Source organism: Helianthus annuus, chromosome 8, assembly GCF_002127325.2.
Source record: "Helianthus annuus cultivar XRQ/B chromosome 8, HanXRQr2.0-SUNRISE, whole genome shotgun sequence".
In the NCBI taxonomy this organism is placed as follows: Eukaryota; Viridiplantae; Streptophyta; class Magnoliopsida; order Asterales; family Asteraceae; genus Helianthus; species Helianthus annuus.
Window position 1 is genome coordinate 51,344,623 of NC_035440.2, and position 12,451 is coordinate 51,357,073.

The window sequence follows — 12,451 nt, forward strand, 5'->3', positions numbered from 1 at the left end:
AATATTTATTTATTTAATTTTAATTGTTAATTTATTTATTTAAAATGTTAATAATATAAAAATCATTTTAACCCAAATTTTGATATTTTTACCGAATTAACGTATAAATTCCCAATTTTCGTACCGTTTAGGATAATCTCTTGGCAACGATGAATTTAAGAGCTGAGATTAAGATTAAATTTCTCTGTTTTTACGTGCTTATCATAGTTTCAACGTGTTATCAATTGTTTCAACATAGCATTCAAACACAAATATGGATAAAATCATGCATTTTCATTATGATTTCAAGTCCCGAGTAAAATTTGGGAATAGAATCAAATACCACAAAGGTACAACTTACAAAAATAGAAAGTACAAGTAGACTTGCCAAAAATGGAAAGTTCGAAAATACGAGGTGTCACAACCGGTTCCAAAAAACCCGGTGTTTTATGCCACCCATCAGATTCACCTGCATGGCAAGCCATAGATAACCAATTTCCCGAAATTGCTGACGATCCAAGAAATCTTCGGCTTGGCATTTCCACAGATGGGGTTGACGTAAATAGAGGTAATAGAAATCATAGTGTTTGGCCGGTTTTAGCTGTCATTTACAACCTTCCGCCTTGGTTGTGTATGAAAAGAAGGTTTATCATGCTTTCGGTACAAATATCGGGAACGCTTGGAAACGATATTGATGTGTTTTTGGATCCTTTGATTGATGATCTACAACTCTTATTTGAAGAAGGAGTTGAAACATATGACGCCTATGCACAAGAAAAATTTATCCTACGTGCAGTTGTTTTATGGACGATTAATGATTACCCTGCTCTTGGTACACTATGTGGCTGCCCTTATAGTGGATTCCATGGTTGTGTAGTGTGTCGAAAAGAAACTCAATGTTGTAGACTTCCTTTCTCATCCAAGCAGAGTTATGCTGGTCACAGAAGATATCTACCATATAACCGTCCTTTCAGAAAGCAAACGAAGGCGTTCAATGGAAAACAAGAATGGGGAACTACTGCAAATCCTATGACCGGGGAAGATATATTCAACGAGGTTAAATACGTTAAGAATATATGGGGGAAAGGATTTAAGGATAAAGTATTAGGAATCCTAGAAACTTCTACTGGAAGAGGGGGGAAGACAATTAAGAGAAAAAGGAACACATCAAAAGAGGGTGATAGTTCAAATTCCGGACATAAAGAACCGACCTAATTATTGGAAGAAATTCAACATATGGTATCGACGACTTAGGTATTGGCGGTATAATTGTGTCCTACATTGTATTGATTTCATGCACATTGAAAAGAATGTGGCTGAGAGTATTGTCGGAACATTGCTAAACGTTCCAGGAAAGACGAAAGATGGATTGAATGCTCGATTGGATCTGGCGCATTTTGGGTTAAAACAAGAGTTGCAAGCTAAAACACAAGGCAACAAAACAATACTTCCTGCAGCATGTTACACATTAACGAAAGATGAAAAAGACAAGTTTTGTGAAACATTATACAACTTAAGGGTTCCACAAGGGTATTGTTCTAATTTTTCTAGTTTGGTGAATCGAAAGGATAGGAAACTTATGGGACTTAAATCACATGATTATCATATGCTTATGCAACAGTTTTTGCCCATTGCAATACGGTCTATCATGCCGGAACCCACAAGATATGCTATTATCAAGTTTTGCTTTTTTTTTTTCAAATCAATATTTAGCAAAGAAATCAAGGTAGAAGAACTAGATAAGTTGCAAGAAGAGCTTTGTGTGACACTGTGTCTGCTCGAGAAATATTTTCCCCCATCCTTTTTCGATATTATGATTCATTTAACTGTGCACCTTACTAGGGAGGTAAAATTATGCGGGCCAATATGCTTTCGGTGGATGTATCCCTTTGAAAGGTGCATGAAGGTTATTAAAGGGCATGTGCGAAACAAAACTTATCCAGAAGGATGCATTGCTGAGGAGAATATTGCAGAAGAAACAATTGAGCTTTTCAGCGAATACCAAAAAAACATGAAGACTATTGGCATTCCACCATATAAGTATAAGACATCCGAAAATGATAACGGGGAAGGAAATCCTTTGTCAGCCGGTAAACCAGTTCTGGTTTCTCCGGAACTCTCCTTGAAAGCACATTTCTATGTATTGCAAAATACGCCCGAAATTGTGCCTTATATTGAGTAAGTATAACTAACATGTTTTTTTTTACATTAGAATCTATCAAATATGATACTAATTGATGTACTTGTAGACAACACATGACCTTTTTGAAAAACCGACATGGTGGTAAACCACAAGCGTGGCTGGAGAAAGAGCATAACACAACGTTTGGTCACTGGTTACGTAACAAGGTAATTTAAATTTTAGCATAATATTAGTTTTTCCTTTATTGTAGTTTGTGCAAGGTGAATCTCATCCTAGTAATGAAATTTAGGTTGAAAAAGAGTTAGCGGTTTCCACAGAAAGTATATCAGAAACCGTAAAGTGGATTTCACATGGAGCACACAGCAACGTATTAAAATACGATGTATATGAAATCAATGGCTATATATTTCATACAAAAGCTCGTGATGGTGGAGTTTACCAAAACAGTGGGGTTAGTGTAGAGGCAACTGACATGCACATTTCTAAAGAAGTAGTAACCTACAGAAAAACTTCTATTATGGGGTATTACGAGAGATCTGGGTACTAGATTATCATATTAAAAGAATTCCTCTTTTCTTGTGCGACTGGGTTGAAAATAGAAATGGGGTCAAACAAGATAGTCTTGGTTACACGTTGGTTGAACTTAACAGATTAGGCCTCAAGGATGATCCGTTCATATTGGCCTCACAAGCACGACAGGTGTTTTATGTTAAAGACCAGCTGGATAAGAAAATGTCTATTGTCTTTATGACACCTCCCAAAAACTATAGAGATTCGTATGACGACGTTGATGAGGAATTTAGTACTGTAATTTTTCCTCACAATGATAATATATTGCCACGTGTAGATCCACTTGACATGGGTAATGAATCCCGCGATGATTATTACAGAACCGACTGTAACGGTATAGTTTTACGTAATGTCGATTGAAGCATGTCATTGTTATCATTACATTAGTCATTTTCTTTGTTTCTTATTTAGTGAATAATATGTAAAAATGCTGAATTGTAATGTTTTGAATGATAATATTAGAACCTTTGCCTACAGTTGTCTGAATGGTCAGAACAGGTGTCGGGTCGGGTCGGGTCAGGTTAGTTAAAATAAAGTTTTTTTAAAGAGAATGTACATCAAGGGGCAATTTTGTCGGGTTAAAATGGTTCCGGGTTGGTTCGGGTTGAGAACAATCGGTTGGAGAATAGTTGATAAAAAAAAAGAACGAATTGCTTAATGTCTTTTAATCTTCAAACGGGATTCTCAATGGTATTTGCTTAATGTCTTTTGTAACTAGACCGTCCCTGGTAAACGAGATGTGTAGCCACTAGATCTAACAAACTTAGCTGCATGTACAAAAAAAACATAACAATGGAATGTACTTATATGTTCCTTTATGATCATAATCTATATAGTCTTATAGTTGGTAGAAAAAGTGAAACATAGGTAAAAAAACATGTAAAACTTGGTTCTTGACAGTTTATATAAATTCAAGACAACATATTACACTTTAAGAACAATAAATTTGCTACAATGAAAAACAAAGAGGTTACAAACAATCACTAGAGCCAATCTTGCTGCTGCAACTTCAACGGCATATAAATCTCCGACAGATACTGAAAACCAAACGAACTCAATGCCTGAATTTCCGCCTTCTGTTTCGACTTCACCATCAAACACAACTCCTCGACCCACCCCGGTTAACGCTTCTAAAAGCCTCCCCAAACTGGTTAACACTGCCCTCAATCACCGCCCAAACCTCCTTCAACTTCTTCAAAGCACGACTAGAAACTAACCTGGTTGCTAAATGCCTCTTGTTAAATTCAGTTTGATCTTCATTCAGTCCTGCATCATGGTATGGAGTCATCAGCCATGGAAGTAGCCGAAAACCCGAGTCTCCAACTACATATTCAGGAATCGTTGTTCATTTAGAAAGTTCTCCTCTATTCCCGTTTAGCTTCTCTCCTTTCTGTGCCAAACGAAACATTTCCGATTGGTGAAGGACACCGTTTTTAGTCATACGTCCCGGAAACCCAGAAACCACATCAACAAACCGCATTGTCGGGTCAACGATCACCTGTAGTTTCATACTGTTGTTATTACTCTTGTCGAGCCACACACCGGTTTCACCTTCAGACTTGTGTAGGTGCATCTTTAGATGTGTGGTCTCAATAACCCCACAACAGTTTGGCATTCCACTGAGCTTCTCAAACCTTGATTTCGTTTCGGCTATATCTAGGGGCCATGAAATATGCTTGAGGGCGTGTGGTTCCAACGCTTGGACGAACTCCCATGTGACCTTGTCAACGCTATGTTAATACTTGTATCCACTGAGATTAGCCTTGTTAACGATATGGCGATTTGATCATTCAGAATCATCTCTCTACCGTCCGTGAATGTGAAGTTTGTGTATCTGTTTATCAGGCACTCGCGTACTAACGAGCGGCTATAGTTGAATGTCTTTCTTGATACCTTGAAAAGGGACTCAAAGCTGTCCTCGACTCCTCTTGAATACACAAGAACTGCATAGGCATTGACGGGTCAAATATTTAAAACTAAAAAGAAAACGGGTCGAACAAAGATATCTACTAAAAGGTATTGGTCATACGGGTATTAATCAATGGCGGACATAAATGAAGGGTTGGGTGGGTGGGCGCCCCCTTAAAAGAAAACTTTTATTGGATGTAAATAACCAAGATTGCCATACACCTTGATATTACCAGCATAATTTAACCTCTGATTATCATTAATTATGGTTCCAACAGCAGATTTTCAATCATCAAAACCTAGCTACAAGAAGCTTATCTGTACAAACAAATCAAACTGAAAAATCAACCACTAAACAAACTAATTAGGTCAAATTTCTTCATAAATTAACCGAAATCAACAGAAATAGCATCCTATTCACACAAAATTTACAACAATCGACGCTACAATCGCAAAATTTTAATCATCAAACCCTAACTACAAGCAACTCATCAATATAAACAACTCAAAACTGAAAAGTTAACCACTAAACAAACAAATTAGGTCTAATTTCTCCACAAATTCAGAGAAATCAACACATATTCACACAAAATTTACAGCAATCGACACACATGATGCAACATACGATGTTTACCTCTAGGGTTAGACATGATGTAGATTGTAGAAGATGATTAATAGACTACAGGTGAGATGATTTCTAAGATGAATGGACGATTTCAGATGCTAGAATCTAGAAGGAGAAGAGGCGATTTTAGACTTTAGTCACATCATTAAAAAGAACAATGGGTATAGCTGTAGATCACAATTGGCTACACTTTTCTAGCATAACTAATATATGTCACCATTTTTTTAAGTGTGGCTAAATTTTTCAGGTGTTTTTGTCACACAAATAAAAAAAGCAAACGGATACTATGGCTGTTGGTTACATTTGGCTACATTTTTTCAAATGTGTGGTTAAAAGTGTATTAAAAGATTATAAATGATCTTTAGCTACACATAAAAGTTTACAAGTGGCTACTAAGCACTACTCTTTGGTCACATAAATTCGTAAGTAGCGATATGTAATATCTGTTAGCCACATCATTAAAAATCTATTGTGTCAGTTAGTAACATTTGGTAACACTTTTCTACTATGGCCAGTGATTGTCACATTTTTTTTTTGAAAGTGTGACTAAAGGTCTGGAAAAGATGTGTTTCCGTCACACAAATTAAAAAAATTATACAAAGACCGTGGCGTTAGGGCGCATTTGGCCACACTTTTCAAGTTGTGGCTAGACTAGCCAGTAAATGTCACATTTTTTCCGAAAAACGTGGCTAAAAGTTTTGACCTGCTATACGATAGTCACATTAATAATATAATGTGTGACTAAAAGTGTTTTAAAATATTATAAATGACCTTTAGCCACACATTTATTCAAATGTGTGTGGCAGACCGGTTTTGGAAAAAGTGTGGCCGTAGGCCATTTTTCACGTAGTGAAATACGAGAGAGAAGTAGGAAAATCAAAACGTAGATACATTTAATGGATGACACGTGACATACATTAATTTTTTTATTATATAGTATAGATATAATTATTATTTTACCTAAGACAATCTATGGATTCATTTTTTTCGTCATTTTAGTTTGCTTCACAAACTCCATTCTTGATAACACACATGCACACCAGGAAACACACTCCATTTATGTTGTTACTTAGAGTTAAAAACCTAGGATTGTAATTTTGTATTTCGAGATATTTGAAGTTTTCTTTGATGGCAATTTGAGTCGAAAAAAAGTCAACTAAGTGGGAAAATTTCATCATGTGAAGTCTACGTCACCATAAATAAAATTACATTCAAAATAGTGTAGTGGTGCTAAGTGTGTAAATTAAATAAAACCAACCAATATCCACCTTCTAAATACATACTCAAACATTCTCTCTCATCAACAAAAGCCTCCCTCTCTCTTCCATTTCGTAATACAAATAAAAAAGACCACTAATTTTAACTTTTTCACATGCTTTCAAGAGGATGGTGTTTCACATGTGGTTGGATGTTAAATAGGTTTTACATGGTATTAGAATTTGGTCACATAATTGTGTATTTACACTTTCAACTTCAAGTGACAATCACGACACTTTGGTCCATTTCCATGATAATTAAAGCATTTCGATTAGGAGTTATGGATTGCATCATGCATGAAGTAAAATGTTTTAATATGTTGATTGTTTGTGAACCTGTCCTAGGCGGTTTTGCTAAGAGCATTCACAATGTTACCAAATTTTATACTTTCGTTATTTCAGCGTCATATTAGATTTTCAGATCTTTTTGAAAAAAACCTTAACCTTTCCTATAATGTACGAATCTCCACATATTGTACCTCACATTCCACATGATCACCTAGCTACAATCCCGTAACAGGTTCATAAATGTAACTTTATATAATTAGTAATAAAAAAGGTTTGTTTAAAAAACATATGTATTGCATGGTTGAATAGACCCATAGAATATACTAATAAATATAAAGTAGTTTGTTAACCTATATAGTTGTCAAGATATATTTATTAAAAAAACAAACATTGACATGACAATTATAAATTTTGTTTAGTTAATTTTTAAAATATTGTATCTTTCAATTGGGTATTAACTTTTATTTTTTTAATACTACATATTTTTTATGATTTAACATATTGTAATTTTACCATCCAATCACGTTAAATATTTAATTTTTTTTAGAAATCACTCATAGAAAAAATTATCACGCCCTACGCCCTGCTTGCGGTATGCCCATAGTGTGTATATAGGGCTGTAAACGAACCGAACGAACACGAACAAGGCCATGTTCGTGTTCGTTCGTTAAGAAAATTAACATGTTCATGAACTGTTCACGAACGCATACCGAACATAAGTTTATGTTCGTGTTCGTTCGTTAAGGAAATTCAGTTGTTCACGAACATGGTCTCGAACACAAACGAACGCAAGCAAATAAAAACAAATGCAAACGAACATTAAGTTGAAAATAAAAAAATAAAAACATTGTTATCCTTAAACATTGGATAGAAGTAGTTAAATACAACCATCAAATGATAAATCAAAATACAAGAAGTCTAGTAGACCCCCAAACGATGAATCAAGTTTAACTAATTTAGACATAATTACCCCAAAAATGTCTTAAAATGTCCAAATTTTAGCTAACTTAGAAAAAATATGGTTTCAAGTTTTCAATATGTTTAGATAAAAGATTTATTATTATTATCATTATTTTTTTGATATAATCAAACGGAAACGAACGAACGTAAACGAACATATTACCGAACGTTCACGAACGTAGTCGAACGAATGAGACCTGTGTTCGTGTTCGTTCGCTAAGCTAACCGAACGAAATTTTTTGTTCGTGTTCGTTCGTTAAGCTAATCGAACGGACATAAACGAACTTCCCGCCGAACGGTTCACGAACTATTCGCTGAACGTTCGGTTCATTTACAGCCCTAAGTGTATATATGTGTGGGCCCTCGGGGGTGGGGGGGGGGGAGTGAAAGTGCACTAATTTTAGCGTTATTTTACTAATCTCGTGAAAATAACGTTAAAAAGCGAGAGACGGTTAATCATGCATCATGTGGTGGTGTTGATAGCTGAAATATAAGGGGTTACATGCACTAATCGGCTTTTTTCACAATTGTTGTGTGTTATGTGGCTTATGTCCAAGGCTTGATACAAAACTACTATCAAGTTGGGGGTCTCACTGTAAACAGTCTCTCTATTCCTACAGGGTAGAGGTAAGGTTGTCGACATCTTAAGCTCCTCAGACCCTACCTTAGCTTTCCTATCGATGAGATTTACTGATAATTATGACTCATAGAAAAAAAATATCATCATTATTCCTCATTTTTTTATTTTATCCCACATAATTTTGAATTAGGTGAAGCATTTAAGTAAAGAAAATAATAAGTTTATTTTAAAAATTGAGCAGTTAATTTCTTATTAGATTCATTTGGTTAATGATATAATAACTATCTTTAATTAAAAAAATAAGTATCCAAAATTAAGTAGGAGAGGGTGACGGAAAAAAAAAAGATGCGGCTCCAATGAATGATATATGTTCCCTATGATTTTCTTTTATTACATAGATATAGATATAAATATTGATACATCACCTTACTTTTATATTATTTATATTTTATTTATGACTAAGTAATAAGATATATATTTAAATTAAATTTTAAGAATGATATAGATTGTTTAACATTTTAAAAAAAAACATATAATTAAATAAAAACACACGTAAAATGAATAAAAACTTACAAGAATTAAAAAAAAAAAAACTTAATCTAGAAAAAAAAATTAAGAGAGGTTTTGGTGTTTCCTTATTTCGGCACACATCTTGGATGCATTCTCTTATGCTCCTCATCCATGCCCGAGTGGTAAGTTATAAGTGTGTTAACGGATGTTTATATCAAAATTGTTTAGTAATATAATAACTATCTTTAATTAAAGAATAAGTATCCAAATTGAAATAGAAGAGTGGGGCGGAAAAACCAGAAAGAATATAATTGCGGTAGATAAAATGTGTCCTCTATGATTTTCTTTTGTTATGTAGTATATATATATATATATATATATCTGACTTACTTTTATATTATATATATTTTATATTTTGTTTAAAACCAAGTAATAAAATATATTAAAATTAAAATTTATGAAAGAAATAGACTATTTAACATTTAATAAAAACATACAATTAAATAAAAAATTACAAAAATTAAAAAAAAAACATACTTAAGCTAGAAAAAAAATTAAGATAGGTTTTGGTGTCTCTTAATTTCGGCACACATCTTCGGATGTATTCTCTTACGCTCCTCGTCCATACCCAAGTGGTCCATCATAAGTATGTTGATTTTTTGTTTATATAGAAATTCTTCCATTTGATCTTTGAAGGAGTCCATGGTTTCCTCTCATCTTGTCGTATAACTTTTCATCCGCCCCTTAAGTTCGTCAACGACGGGTTCCGGTACCATGTTTGATTTCGATTTGCTCTTTCCTTTGCCCTTGTCTTGGTCGCCGCCTTCGCTTTCTTTTGGCCGGTTAGACAAGGTAGTTCTTCAAATTGGTTAGACAGGTTGACCTGAAAATCTGAAATCAACTCCAAAGTATCATTAACGTCGAGGTTGACATCGTCTATGTTCGTGTCAGAAGCGAACGTGCTATAGTGGCTAGAACTGGATGTCTTCGTCCTCTTTGGTCGGATGGGTGGCAAATTTCGCCATTTGGGCTCGTTTTTAGAATATTAAACATGTGCTCATATTTGAAATTTGGTTTCGTGTCTGTATTGTATTCTGTTTTGGTTAGCTCCGAAACTCGATCATCCGACATTTTGCTAGCGTTAAAATTTGTTAATCGTAGTTATTATCATGTGCCGGTGTGACTTTAAATTTTCAGAGGTTTGAGGTGTATCACTGTTGACATTACGAAAATAATTTTGGACACGTGCCTATAAATCTAAGCCTTTTTGGTTGTTTCAACCGAGTTGCACGGGGTGTGAATATAGCCAAGTGTTTGAAATTCTCTTCTTGATTTACGACTTTTGGCTTAGATAATGACTCAACTTGTTTCCCCTTTTCCTTTCTTGATGATGAGGGTGTAGCCACCGGTGATGGGGTCCACGTCCCCAAAGATTGAGTGTCGGCAGGTGGTGGAAACGAGGTAGAACCGTATTTTTAAACTTGTGCCCTATAAATTGTGCATAACCCCTCTTGTTGATTAACATGTGCTCCATGAAATTGTGTGTGACGATATTTGGGACTCTTGTTTGGAGGCATGTGATATGCAAACCTGGGTTTCTTAAATTGTTGAAAAATCAAAGTTTTGATTTTGTTGAGTTTGGTTAGGTTTGGCTCGGCTTTGTATTTGTGCCATCGCTTAACAAATCTTGAAAACGAGTGTTATCATCCATTTTTGAAAAATAAAACATATGAGATTAAGTTGTTGAGATGAAAATGGCTGGGTGTAGAGAGATTTGTGAGAATGTACTGAGATATGATTTAGGTGGGTATTATTAAAAAAATGTGTATTCGTATAGAAAGTTTGGGTTTTTAAATTTTTTTTTTTGAATGGCAACACAGAACACTTTATTATCCACAAAAAAAAAAAAAAAACAATGGATCATAGCAAGATACTATGAAACCATCACAGTACATCAAAATGAAAACACAAAAACATTTACATTTTTGCAACTAAACTATCCTCACCATGAAAAATAAAGCCAATCCGCCCACGAAATCGATTGTACCTTTGTTTTATGCTTCATCCACTGATAAGAATCCTCCTTAATTACTTCCATTGTCTTGTATAACTCGGCGGCCCTTTCTCTAAAGATCCTTTCGTTACGATTTTTCCAAATAACCCAGGTAGTTAACAAGAAAACTGCGTGTACTGCCTTTTTTCTTACCTTCGCCCAATTGTGATTGTTTACCGACCGGAAGACCTCTCCGATTGTTTCTCTATTTGCGGCGCTTTTACCCATGAAGCGACTTGGTCCCATACTTCTTTTGCTACCGTGCATCTTACTAGAACGTGGTCAGGCGTTTCATCCTCAATGTTGCAGATCCTGCACCTGCCCGAAGGAATCTGGACTCCTCTTTCCCTCAGTTGTGTCACCGTCGGTATCCTTCCTTTTAGTGCTCTCCACACAAACATGCTACATTTTTGTGCTGCCCAATTATTCCAAAAGTAATCATCTGCCGGTTCATTTATATTTATGTTTCTGGACAAATCTTCTCTGACCTTTTTCACCGAGAACTCCTTATCGCCCTCCCCTTTCCATACCCAAATGTCACTGGTCTCCGATAAATTGATCTGATTTAAATTGCCCTGTAAAGCCTCCATTTGCTGTTTTTCCTGTTCTGTATTTGGTGTTCTTGCCCAAGCCCAATCCCATAGCACACCTCCATTAGTTCTTTTATAACATTCCTTTACATTAGATCTTTTGTTTTTTGCAAGCTGATATAATAACGGAAATTCTTCTCTTAATGCTTTATCCCCATGCCAAACATCTATCTAAAACATTGTTTTGTCTCCTGAACCTACTTCGCTTCTAAGTTTCTTATCGACTTGTACGCCTCTTTTGATCATATCCTTTCTTGTTTCTGCTATTGTTTTCCACACCCCCGTTTGATCGATCCTCAGTGGTATCGTTGAAAACCTTCTTTTGTTTTTGTGTATAGCGTTTATCACTTTTACCCATAATTGTTCCGGTTCCATCTTCAGCGCCACCACCACTTGACCAACAGTGCTAAATTCAAATCTCTTATGCTACCTATACCAAGCCCACCATATTTTTTGGCTGCCACAAATTTTTCCCATTTTACCCACCGCATCTTCTTACCCGAATTGCATTCACCCCATAAGAATTTTCTCCTTATTCCTTCAAGAATCTTTATGACGGCAACTGGACATTTGTACAACGATAAATAATAATTTGGTAGACTCCCAAGGACGGATTTCACAAGTATAGCTCGTCCCGCAAAAGATAGAAGTTTTGATTTCCAATTCGATAGCCTCCTATTAAAAGTATTGATAACTTCCTTCCAATTATGAATACGGTTCATGTTCGCACCTACTTTCAGACCCAAATACATGAAAGGAAAGTTCCCTGGTTTGAAACTGAGACTTGTTGCCTGTGCTATGACTTCTTCTTCCTCAATTCCTACACCAAACAGTTGGCTCTTTGTTGAGTTAACTTTTAGACCGGACACCAAGTAGAAAACTCTTAATATTCGTTTCAGATTTTTAATACTGTTTTCATTCCACTTCCCAACAAAAATCGAATCATCCGCAAACAATAAGTGGGTAACCGTGAACCCATCCCCTGGTAG

General features: G+C 35.3%; 1 long non-coding RNA gene across 1 annotated transcript; it reads left to right on the plus strand.

Moving 5' to 3' along the window:
* Window positions 1–2,049: 2,049 nt before the first annotated feature.
* Window positions 2,050–2,520, plus strand: LOC110871116. Its single transcript, XR_002553488.2, has 3 exons — window positions 2,050–2,157; window positions 2,229–2,328; window positions 2,412–2,520. It is a non-coding gene; the product is annotated as an uncharacterized LOC110871116 (long non-coding RNA).
* Window positions 2,521–12,451: the final 9,931 nt, after the last annotated feature.